The following is a 10,520-nucleotide window of genomic DNA, read 5'->3' as shown; positions in this document are numbered from 1 at the left end:
CTTCACCACGATGGTTTGGTACAATGCCAGCATTACTGCTGATGCTGCACTAAGCCACCTGTCCATCTCATGCTCCATTTTCCCATCACTCATGAACGAAATCCCAAGACACAAACTCCCCCTAATCCAAAGGGAGCACTCCACTTGTTTCTGGCAGAGAACCATGGCCTCGGGCTTGGAGGTGCTGACTTGTATCCTGACCGCTTCACACTTGGCTGCAAACCACTCTAGTATGTGTTAAAGGTTGTGGTCTGTTGTGTCCAACAGTACCACATCATCTACCCAAAGCAGACACAATTCTGAGGTCCCTACAGCCTAATTCCCAAGGTGAATCTCATCCACACCTGGTGCTTTGCCACTAAGGAGCTTCTTAACTGGATATGGACAAAGATTCCCCTGAGTCTTCAGGCTCCGCTTCCTCAGCAGATGATCTGTTTACTGGATTCAGGAGTTCCTCGAAATGCTCTTTCCACCACTCGAAAATGTCCCCAGTACAGGTCAGCAGTTCTCCCCTCTGACTGTACACAGCCTGGTCAAAGCCCTGCTATGCTCCTCTTCCTGAGGCGTTGAATGGTTTGTCAGAACTTCCTCAAGGCCGACCAAAAGTCCTTTTTCATAGCCTCTCCGAACTCATCCCACACCCAAGTTTTAGCTTCCACAATTTCCACAGCTGCAGCCCTTTTGGCCAGCCTGTACCTGGCTGCTGTTTCAGGAGGCCCACAAGCCAACCAGGCCCAAAAAGCCTCCTTCTTCAGCCTGATGGCTTTCTTCATCGCTGGTGTCCACCAGCGAGTTTTTGGGTTGCCGCTGTGGCAGGCGCCAGTGACCTTCTGGCCACAGCTCCGAAAAACCACCTCTGCAATGAAAGCTCACATGATCTACTCAGATTCCAGCCCCCAACCTTCTCCAGGATACGAGAGAAACTCTTCCAGAGGTGGGAGTTAAAAAAAAAACCCTGAACTGTGGCCTCTGACGGATGTTCCCAGCCCATCCTCATTATATGTTTGGGTTTACCAGGTCTGTCCACCAGCCTTCCCCGCTACCAGATCCAGCTCACCACCTGGTGGTGAACAGTTGATAGCTCTGCTCCTCTCTTCACTAGAGTGTCTGAGACATATGGCCGCAGGTCTGATGATGTGACTACAAAGTTGATCGATTTTTGGCCTAAGGTGCTCTGGTAACAGGTTTACTTATGAGCCATCTTACACTCGAACATGGGTTTGTTAAGGCCAATATATGACTAGCACAGAAGTCCAACAACAAAACACCACTCATGTTCAGATCAGGCAGGTCATTCCTCCCAATGACCCCCCCCTCCAGGTTTCTCCATCATTGCCCACATGAGCGTTGAAGTCACTCAGGAGAACTATGGAGTCCTCTGGTGGCACTCCTTCCAGGATCTCATCCAGAGACTCCAAGAAGGCTGAGTACTTCAAGCTGCTGTTTTGTGCATAATGCCAATGTCTTCTTTACTTCTAAAATCAACAGTCACTGTTGTGTAGCATTCAGCAAATTGATGATTAAAGTGGTTCAAAGTTGTTTAAATCAATCCAACTGGACTTTAAGAGGGTTGTCCAGTTGGATTGATTTAAACAACTTTGGATAACCATGACCTGGATGAATGAGAAACTACACAGACATGATCAAAGTGGGTTAATGATAATTATTTTGACAATATTCTTTTTGACTCTGATGGCTGTAATATATAACATTGAAATGATATTCTGTGCATGCCATAGAAAACATTATGCGAAATAGCTGATGAAATGTCCTTTCACTTTGATTTAGATATGGCTAATTGGAGTCTTTCCTGATCAGCATATCTGAAAGAAAATCCACTCCGCATGGCACATTTGATTATAAAGGACACATTCATTGACTGTTTGTTAAAAGCATGATTTACACTCATGAAAATGAACAGCGTTAAAGATTTAGGAAGTACTCTTGTATCTTGAAGTCCTGAATGCCCAAAATTAATTTCACAAAACAAACAGGACTGCAAAAAGTAAACAATTTCTGTTTACAAGATCCAAAGGAAGCTGATGTGCCAAAATTACATTATTTTTAGTTTGTTTTCCACACAGGACTTTGATTATAAAATGTTCAGTACAGTTTTGTAAATGCAATAAAAAGTTAAACATTCACAAAACTACATTTTCATGTTAGACCTCTCCACAAGAGAGGGCTACAACATGAAATTATATTGCATTTGACAGAATTCCTGTGCTGTGTGAGAAAATATAAAATTTGCTTCGTAATTTCCAGGTTTGGATGAGCTTAGAAAAAAAATAGAGAAAGTGGTAATATTTCCATGCTATTCTGTTTTCTAAAAATATACAAGACGACAGTGTTACGGCGGGCTCTGAGGCTCAAAAGCAGGAAATGAGGAATGCAGACAGATGAGCGGTTTAGTAATGGATTTATTTACAACAAGGAAAAACACAAGGACTACAAATCTAAACCGGAAACTGACTCCGGAAACGAAAGTACGACCTAATCCGCTTAAGGCAGAACTTGTCGGAAAACCTCTAGTGGTTAGGAGGACTAATTACATGAACTGAAAAAAACAGAAACTACAGTTAACCCACTTCTAGTATAACCAGGGCAGGAAAACAACTAAAGAGGGGTAAATACAAAACTAACTAAAACCTAGTCTAACAGGGATTCTGCACAGAAAGCCCAGACCATTAAACTATTCTACCTCAGATGTCATTTTGGGTTTCAGACTATGTAATTTCTGACCCCGCTAGCCTCTAACCCAGCATTTCGGCCTTCTATGGTCGATGGGGCATTTTCAATTTGGTCCACACATGGTATTCAAAGATTCAGGGACCTATATATGTATATAAATGATACATTTGCTACTTTTGAACACCTGTCAACCAAATTTAACCTTCCTAGACATAATTTCTTCAGATTAGTACAGTTCCGCAGTTATATTCGTAGTTTAAACCCCCAGTTCCCCACCCTCCCCCCTGAAACACAGTTTGATGCCTTTGTCACTCCACTTCCTAAAATGAAAGGATCTCGAGCAATACTTTACAGACAGATTTGTTCTTTACAAACTACCTTGTTAAATAACGCTAAATCTCCATGGGAAGCAGAATTGGGAGAGGAAATAACTAGAGAGCAATGGGAAGAAGCACTTAGAAGAGTACACACATCCTCCATTTGTACCTGCCATGCACTCTTACAATGTAAAATCATTCATAGGGTACACTGGACCAAGGCAAGACTATCTAAAGTGTATCGAGAGGTGGAACCTAATTGTACAAGATGTAACCAGTCTCCAGCAAATCATCTTCGTATGTTCTGGTGTTGCCCATCTCTCATTGTCTATTGGACAAATATTTTTGACACAATATCAGTAATAATTGGCACACGGATTGAACCCCACCCTTTACCTGCACTGTTTGGGATTTCCCCACCCACATTGCAATTGACTAAAATAAAAAAAAAAGAAGATGTACGCCACTACCACTCTGTTGGCTAGATGTTTAATCTTGATAAGATGGAAATCCTCTGCACCTCCCTCCCATGCGCACTGGATTCAGGCCATTTTAAGTTGTATAAAATTGGAAAAGGTTAGACATATACTCAAAGGGTCTATAAATAGATTTCCTGTAATGTGGGCTCCATTCTTCTCTTACGTCAAGCGACTCCATTTCCCTGCAGCTCCGGAATGACAGACGCTCTTACATGTTTGGGTTTCCAAACTTATATTCATTCTTTTGTATAAATGTACTTATGGTGAGGGATTTAATCCACAGGACCACTGCTATACAGCTGGATGGTGTACTGCAAGGGACAATATTTCTGATCTGGTTGATATATAAACTACCCTTCTTTCTGTTGTGCCTTTTTTTTTTTTTTTTTTTTTTTTTTTTAAGCTTAGTTATTTATTTTAAATTAGTTTCTTTTGTTCTTGTTACATATGTATGTAGGTTTAGGAGTGTACACACACTCAACAGATATTGGTGCAAATGCCTGCATATGTATGCCTCTGTCTGTACAATCTTTGTTATTGTTTCTGCCAAATAACTTACTAGTGCAATAATTTTGTAATTGCTGGCTTATCTGAAAACCCAATAAACAAAGTGTTACAAAAAAAAAAGACTATTCTACCTCAGACATAAATAACTGAGGTACAAACGTCATAAGCTCTAAAATATGGCGAAAAAAAACAATTTAAGAAACTCACATAAACTGGAATTTATACAAACTATAAGTCTGATGTTGCTAGGGTAGAAGACTTAACCGACTTAGACAGGGGAATGTCCAACGTGGGGGAAATGGCTCTCTCCAGCCCAAACGACCCAGTCCTCTGTCTCTGGTGTGTGAATGCTGCGGTGGTGTAGCAAGGCATCTTGGGAAGGCTGGTGGATAGACGTCCTACAAGGCAAGGAGCTTTACCGGTGGCACAGTAGGTATTCTCTTCCAGGGGGAGAACTGACGACAGGTGAATCCTTTCTGGCAGAGCGGAATCCACTGAGGAATGGTGAGCCCGGCAGCCGACGAAGGAACCCGGAAGATCAGGTAACCACAAGAAGGCAGAAGTCAGCTCTAAACACAACGAAAACAGAATCACTGAAAAAACTAGGAAGGTGGCACAGAACGTTCAGCTCACAGAACTAACTGGAGGATCAAGACGGTCCAGCATCATGTGATGAGTGGCTTCAGGTTTTATGGGAGAGCTGGAGTGACTGATTAACTGGCTTCCACCTGCACACAGTCCGCTGATTACCTGATGCATCACACCTGCCGCCAGCCTCGGCAGCACACACCTGGAGGAGAGAGAGAGAGCAGACAGAAACAAATAAACAAACAATAACATAACTGGATTCCTAAAAAAAAATTGATCATAAAGGTATAGTGTTTGGACCTTAGTGTGGGAGAGTGCAGGTGAGAGCAAACATGATGACATTGACAGTAAGGCAAGAAGCATGTTGGGCAACTGCGTGCACATTCCTACACAGAGTTACCTCAACAAACGTATATTGTAGCCTGCAGATTTGCCCTCATAACTGTAGTGAATCCAGACAAATTATTTTCAGAGACAATAAAAAGTAAACATATCTTTTCTGAGTGAGGACACCATGCTTTTTTGGCTTCATTCATTGCTGTTTCTATATATAACATAATTATCTTGTTCGCACAAAAGAGGAAAAAAAATAAATAAAAACTCTCTAAACGGGCCTCTGTAGATGTAAGTGGGTGGCATAAAATAGTGAAAACTGTTTCAGATCCAAGCTAAAACAGCTCTTCATCTTAACTTTTGCAAGGTTTAAAAGTAAAATTAAAAAATTAAAAATGTCAGCAAAAACATAAATCTGAAGCCAATAAACATGTTTTAGGTTCAGAACCAAACCTATGAATAATAACTTAATCTGGTGAAAGCACCAGATGAAAAGTTAGAGGATCACCAATGGCTAATCCATTGAGTGCTTGAGCCAAATCATATGCAAATTTATTAGCAATGTCAGACGAAAAAATAATAACATGGAACACAGAATAAGGACAACATTTGGCTTGAAGCTTTTCTCTCTGCAGCAGCTCTGCCATCATGGCTCCACCTGAAAGCTACACTGATGCTGCAGGTTCTAAGATAAGATAAACTTTATTGATCCCACAGTGGGGAAAGTTCACCGTTAGGTTACCGTCTATGTTCTATCAAAGATCTTTCCATGTACACCCTTCTTTAATCCACATATAGTCTATGTTAATAAAGACTGTGTTCATAAAGACACAAGGGAGGGGTGCCCTGTTGGCTTGGCCCTGCCTTGCTGTGATTGCTGTTCTGGGCTTCGGGGTCCTTCACACTTGCATGTTAGATCAGGTCTTGCCAGCTCCTGTCGAGTTCCATTGACAGCAAATAATGGGACCCACCAGAATGTGCTGAGAATCTCTCCAGAGTCTCTATAATAAACTCATTCTCTTTTTCACTAGTATCCTCTCCCGGCCTATTCTATTCTATACTGTCAAGACATCCACAATTATGGTGTTCAATACCGTTTATTTATTTATTTATTGAATCTCTTTTTTTGTTCTTGGTTTTTTTTTTTTGTTTTATTGATGGGCAGTTAGTAGTCGGGAATAACACAGCACCTGACACTCTTTAATTGTAATAGCACCGCCTGTTAGTTTCTCTCCCTGTTCATCCTGTCCAGTCTTTGTTTCCCTGCACATCACTGAGGTGTACACTCTAAGAAATTTCCCTGTAAATTTACAGTAAAGAGCTGCCAGCAAAAGTTGCCAGCAGCGCACTGTTATTTTACAGTAATCCTACCGTATTCTACAACAACAGTTTACTACTGTAAAAAATATTACAGTATTTTGCTGTTTAGAGAGTTATTTCCTGGGGCTTTCAAAATGAAAGCTCCAGGAAATAGCATAGCATAGAAATGGCTCAGACAAGAGATGACTTTTCAACATTAAGCTTTTATTAAAGCCAACTCTGTATCAAACATAGTTCAAAAACTGACCTGTCTAACCCATTCAATTTTAGTAACAACATACAATCATTTCCTCATGCTGAACAGGTTCCCATTGTGCATGTTCTAGTTCAGGTACACTGAGTTTGGTTTCCATTTTTCCTGAACTGTAACAAAAGATGTCTATATATCATTTAAATTATTTAACTCCTGCATTGAACACATACAGCAAATAACAAATTTCAAGTAACTCAAGTCTTGTAAAATAAAATCTATAAAAACAATGATGTTTAACAGGTTGTCAACAATCTGTTTAAAAATTGCACATCACATTTCAGGTACCCTGCCTTCAGAATCAGTCTTTCATAACTCTTGATCATGTTCAATAAACACCAAGTCATGGAACAAACCTGGAACTGAAGTATTTTATACTGAACCCAACACAATACTGAGACTTGTTACCTTAAAATGACAACATGAACATCTGGTTGCAGACTGGGCTTTTGCTTTGTGAAAGTGAGGTTCTGTGTGGAGAGGAGCTGTGGGTTTACATGAAGTCCCACTCAGAGTCCATCAGTCTTTTTATAAGGGAGGCTACATGTGGATTTACAGTAGATGTCTTTTTCTGGAGCAGCTTCCTGACCTCTGGAACATCACCTTCTCCTGGCTGGTCTTTGTTCCCATCTCAGGGTTGATACCAAGAAAGAACCTACAACGAAATGACAAAGAAAGAATATATTAGGTGTGTAGGCAAAGATCCCTTGAAGATAATATGGAACTCTGTCAAATTATTAAGCAAAACAGAGGGTTCCACTTAAAACAGCTATTTAGTTCAATACACATTTAAATCTAATTTTTGCAGCCGTTTGCATAACACCCAAATTTACCTTTCCTAAGTGGAGAGAAAAGCAACATGACACATCCTACAAACCTTTTTAAAACTTGAAATTACCTCAATGGTCGAAAGCAGACAAGTACATGTGGAGATGTGAAAACAGATCAGTGGAGCATCACATTGGATATTTGATGGAAAATTACACGAAAGACAGAGATAGCTAACCTAACCTAGTTGGATCTGGTTGCTTAGAAATTCATTTTCCTGGTCTGGTTTAAAAGAAAGACCCAAAGTTTTGTCCACTCTGCAGCCAAAGGAGAGTATGCTACCTAGCTAGCTGCTAGCTAACAGTGTGGGAAACGTTAGCATTCATGCTAGCTGCTAGCTAACAGTGTGGGAAACGTTAGCATTCATGCTAGCTAGCTAGCTAACAGTGTGGGAAACGTTAGCATTCATGCTAGCGACTCGTGGCTAACACCAAGCAGTAACTAACCTGGCTATGTTTATGTTACTGTCAAAGAATAAAACATAAATAAAATAGACTGACAGAATTAAAAGTAAGGCTGACTGTTTAATAATCACAGTTACCTTGTTCAGTGAACCGGAGCAGGATGGATCAGCTACAGGTGGTCCCTGCAGGTCTGAGGGCCGAAAATCGTCGTCTTCAGTTCTTCCTTTTCTCCACATCTTCCCTCAGTAATGAGTAAAATCACTGATACATACTATTTTAAACCTATTTCGTCACTTCTTTGTGTTGGCTGTTTGCTAAATGTGGTGATGTGCAGGAAGATTTGCCGAGACGAGTAACGGTCGGACTGCAGCAACAGTCACACTCAAATCAACCCAAACCAGAAAAATACTGTAATCTGCTGTAAGATTGTACGGTAACTTACTGTTAATATTTTGTTCTTTAAAAACACGTGTCACGGGTTCGTTTAAAAAAAGTTATAAAAATGATGGCAAGGCCGAAGAGTTCCAAAAACAGTGAATTCTTTTATTTGCACCAAATCCTTTCAAAGTGTATATAAATATTTACAGTGCAAAAAAAAAAACTGGTGGACACAGCAGGAAAAAAAACAGAAGTATTTACAAAGAGCTTGAAAACTTTCAGCAGGCAGCCACATCACCTAGCGAACCTCCAGCACCAACTCACTCGCTGTTCAACTCAGGGCTTATATATATATACCCCCCAGCCCCTCCCCGGGCAAACCAAAAGTTACTTGTTGGGGGTAAATAAGAAAAGGCAAAAATAACCATAAGGAAGAACAAAATCCATAATACAATTAAACCAAAATTACACAAAACAAATTACCCAACTTATGGTAACTGAAACAACTCTGAAAACATAATAAACCACAAAATAACTACAGAACCAGAAAATGGGAAAGTCCCGGTCACGTGGTGGCCTCATTGCGCGCCACTTGCCCCATTTATCCCACGGCCCGGAAGCGCCTCTGTTTGGCCCACGACACAGAGGCTGCACCGTCATTGAGAGGTGAGTGTTACTGTCCGGGTGTGCTTGGTGAGGGGAGACGTGTAGGCGCCGAGTGTGCACCCTCGACGCGTTACAACAGGGAAGAGATGAGTCCAGATATGGGGAGGATTGTGACAGGCAGTTTATGAATCCAGGGCCGGGGAACGTGCGGGCGATCCCGGCAAACAGTTTCTCAGCGCGCGCTGTGAGAACAATGGAGCGCGGGTGCGCTCTTGCACCCCGCCCCCTCCGGAGCCGCCGAGAGGAGAAAAGGCGCACAGGGCTTAAGAGTGACGGGCATTTAGAGGCGCTCCGTCACACATGAATTTACAGTATTCAGCTGTATTTACAAAGAACGGTATATTACTGTACAAAATATGCTGTATTTTTACAGGAATTTTGTTACAAATTAGCACTGCACTCCCTGGCTCATAATAGGGAATTCTAATAAAGAATGTCTGCTTAGCTTTCAGGGAGGGCTGGTGATGGTCACACACATGCACTAAATATTAAAATATTTGGCTGCAAGACTAACATATGCATCGATCTCATCAAATGTTGACACCCCTTTTGTGGAGTTAAACAATGAAAACAAATGCAGACAAAAAAAAAAGCCATGCAATCGACAATTCTGAAAAGGCAGTAAGAAAAGATCCCCTTCTCTGCATCTGTTGGATGATGCTGTGTTTTCTGAAATGTCTGGTCCCAAATTGATTTGCCATTTACAGGTGACATTTCAGAGTTCTCAGCAACTGCTTGTGTCTCCATCTTTTGCCTGTGCATATATAATGTTTGTGTATGTGTGGTCACACATGTCTCTTTTTCAGGTAATAACAGTTGTTATGCTGTTACTGATTTATGACTTGCCTGAGACAAATGACCTTCACTGTGTTTTGAATGGGTGCTACAAGAAGTAGCTTCCATTGAAAAATCCTTTAATATACACTACCAGTCAAAAGTCTGGACACACTTTCATATTCAAATGAATGAGAAAGTGTGTCAAACTTTTTACTGGTAGTCAAAATCACTGACAGCCCTGCCAAGACCAACATGCTGATTTATTTTGCATACATATTTTTATCTGCAAAACGATAAATGTATTTTTGGTTGAGAATAACATTCTGTATAACTGTCTAAGGCTTCCAGAATTCCACCAAAGATCTTTAACTTTAGCCTGTTTCTTGGCTCTGCTTTTTATTCATGCCACGCTGAAACACAAACAGGACAAACAGCATCTGTTGACACAAAGAGGCCATTCCCTTGACATGGACATTTCTCAAAACAAAAGAACCATTTCAGAAACTCTGGAATCTCACCTTCATTCCAGGTGGAGGACTAGAGTCTAAATATAGCTTAGCCATATCAAGTGTCACCGAAAAATTTACCCTGTTCATACATTAGTTTTAAAAACTAAAAAAATCTATAGATAATAGACACTTTCCTTTTCTGATGTTCCCACTGAAACAGTTAGCATGGCCTGACTCTTCACTTCCCATCCTTATTTTGGTCCTTTTGGTTACATAGTTCCCAAAACTAGTTGAAAAATGGGTAAAATATAAGGCCCATTACTGTTAAAACTATTACTATTGCATTGATATGGTTATCCAACCCGCAGTTTGTTTTCTTTGCCAAAGTTCAGTATCAACACAGGAAACAGTGTGGATTTTATGTAGCAACACAGAAAGTTAAGGTGTGCAAAGCTGTGTCTGAAGAGAAGGTGTAGTGTGTACACATCAGCAGAGAGGCAGCAGCTCCAGTTATCAGTTTGTGGTGCAGGATT

The sequence above is a fragment of the Amphiprion ocellaris genome, chromosome 20 (genome assembly GCF_022539595.1).
Source record: "Amphiprion ocellaris isolate individual 3 ecotype Okinawa chromosome 20, ASM2253959v1, whole genome shotgun sequence".
NCBI lineage: Eukaryota > Metazoa > Chordata > Actinopteri > Pomacentridae > Amphiprion > Amphiprion ocellaris.
Note: the sequence above shows the minus strand (reverse complement) of the source record.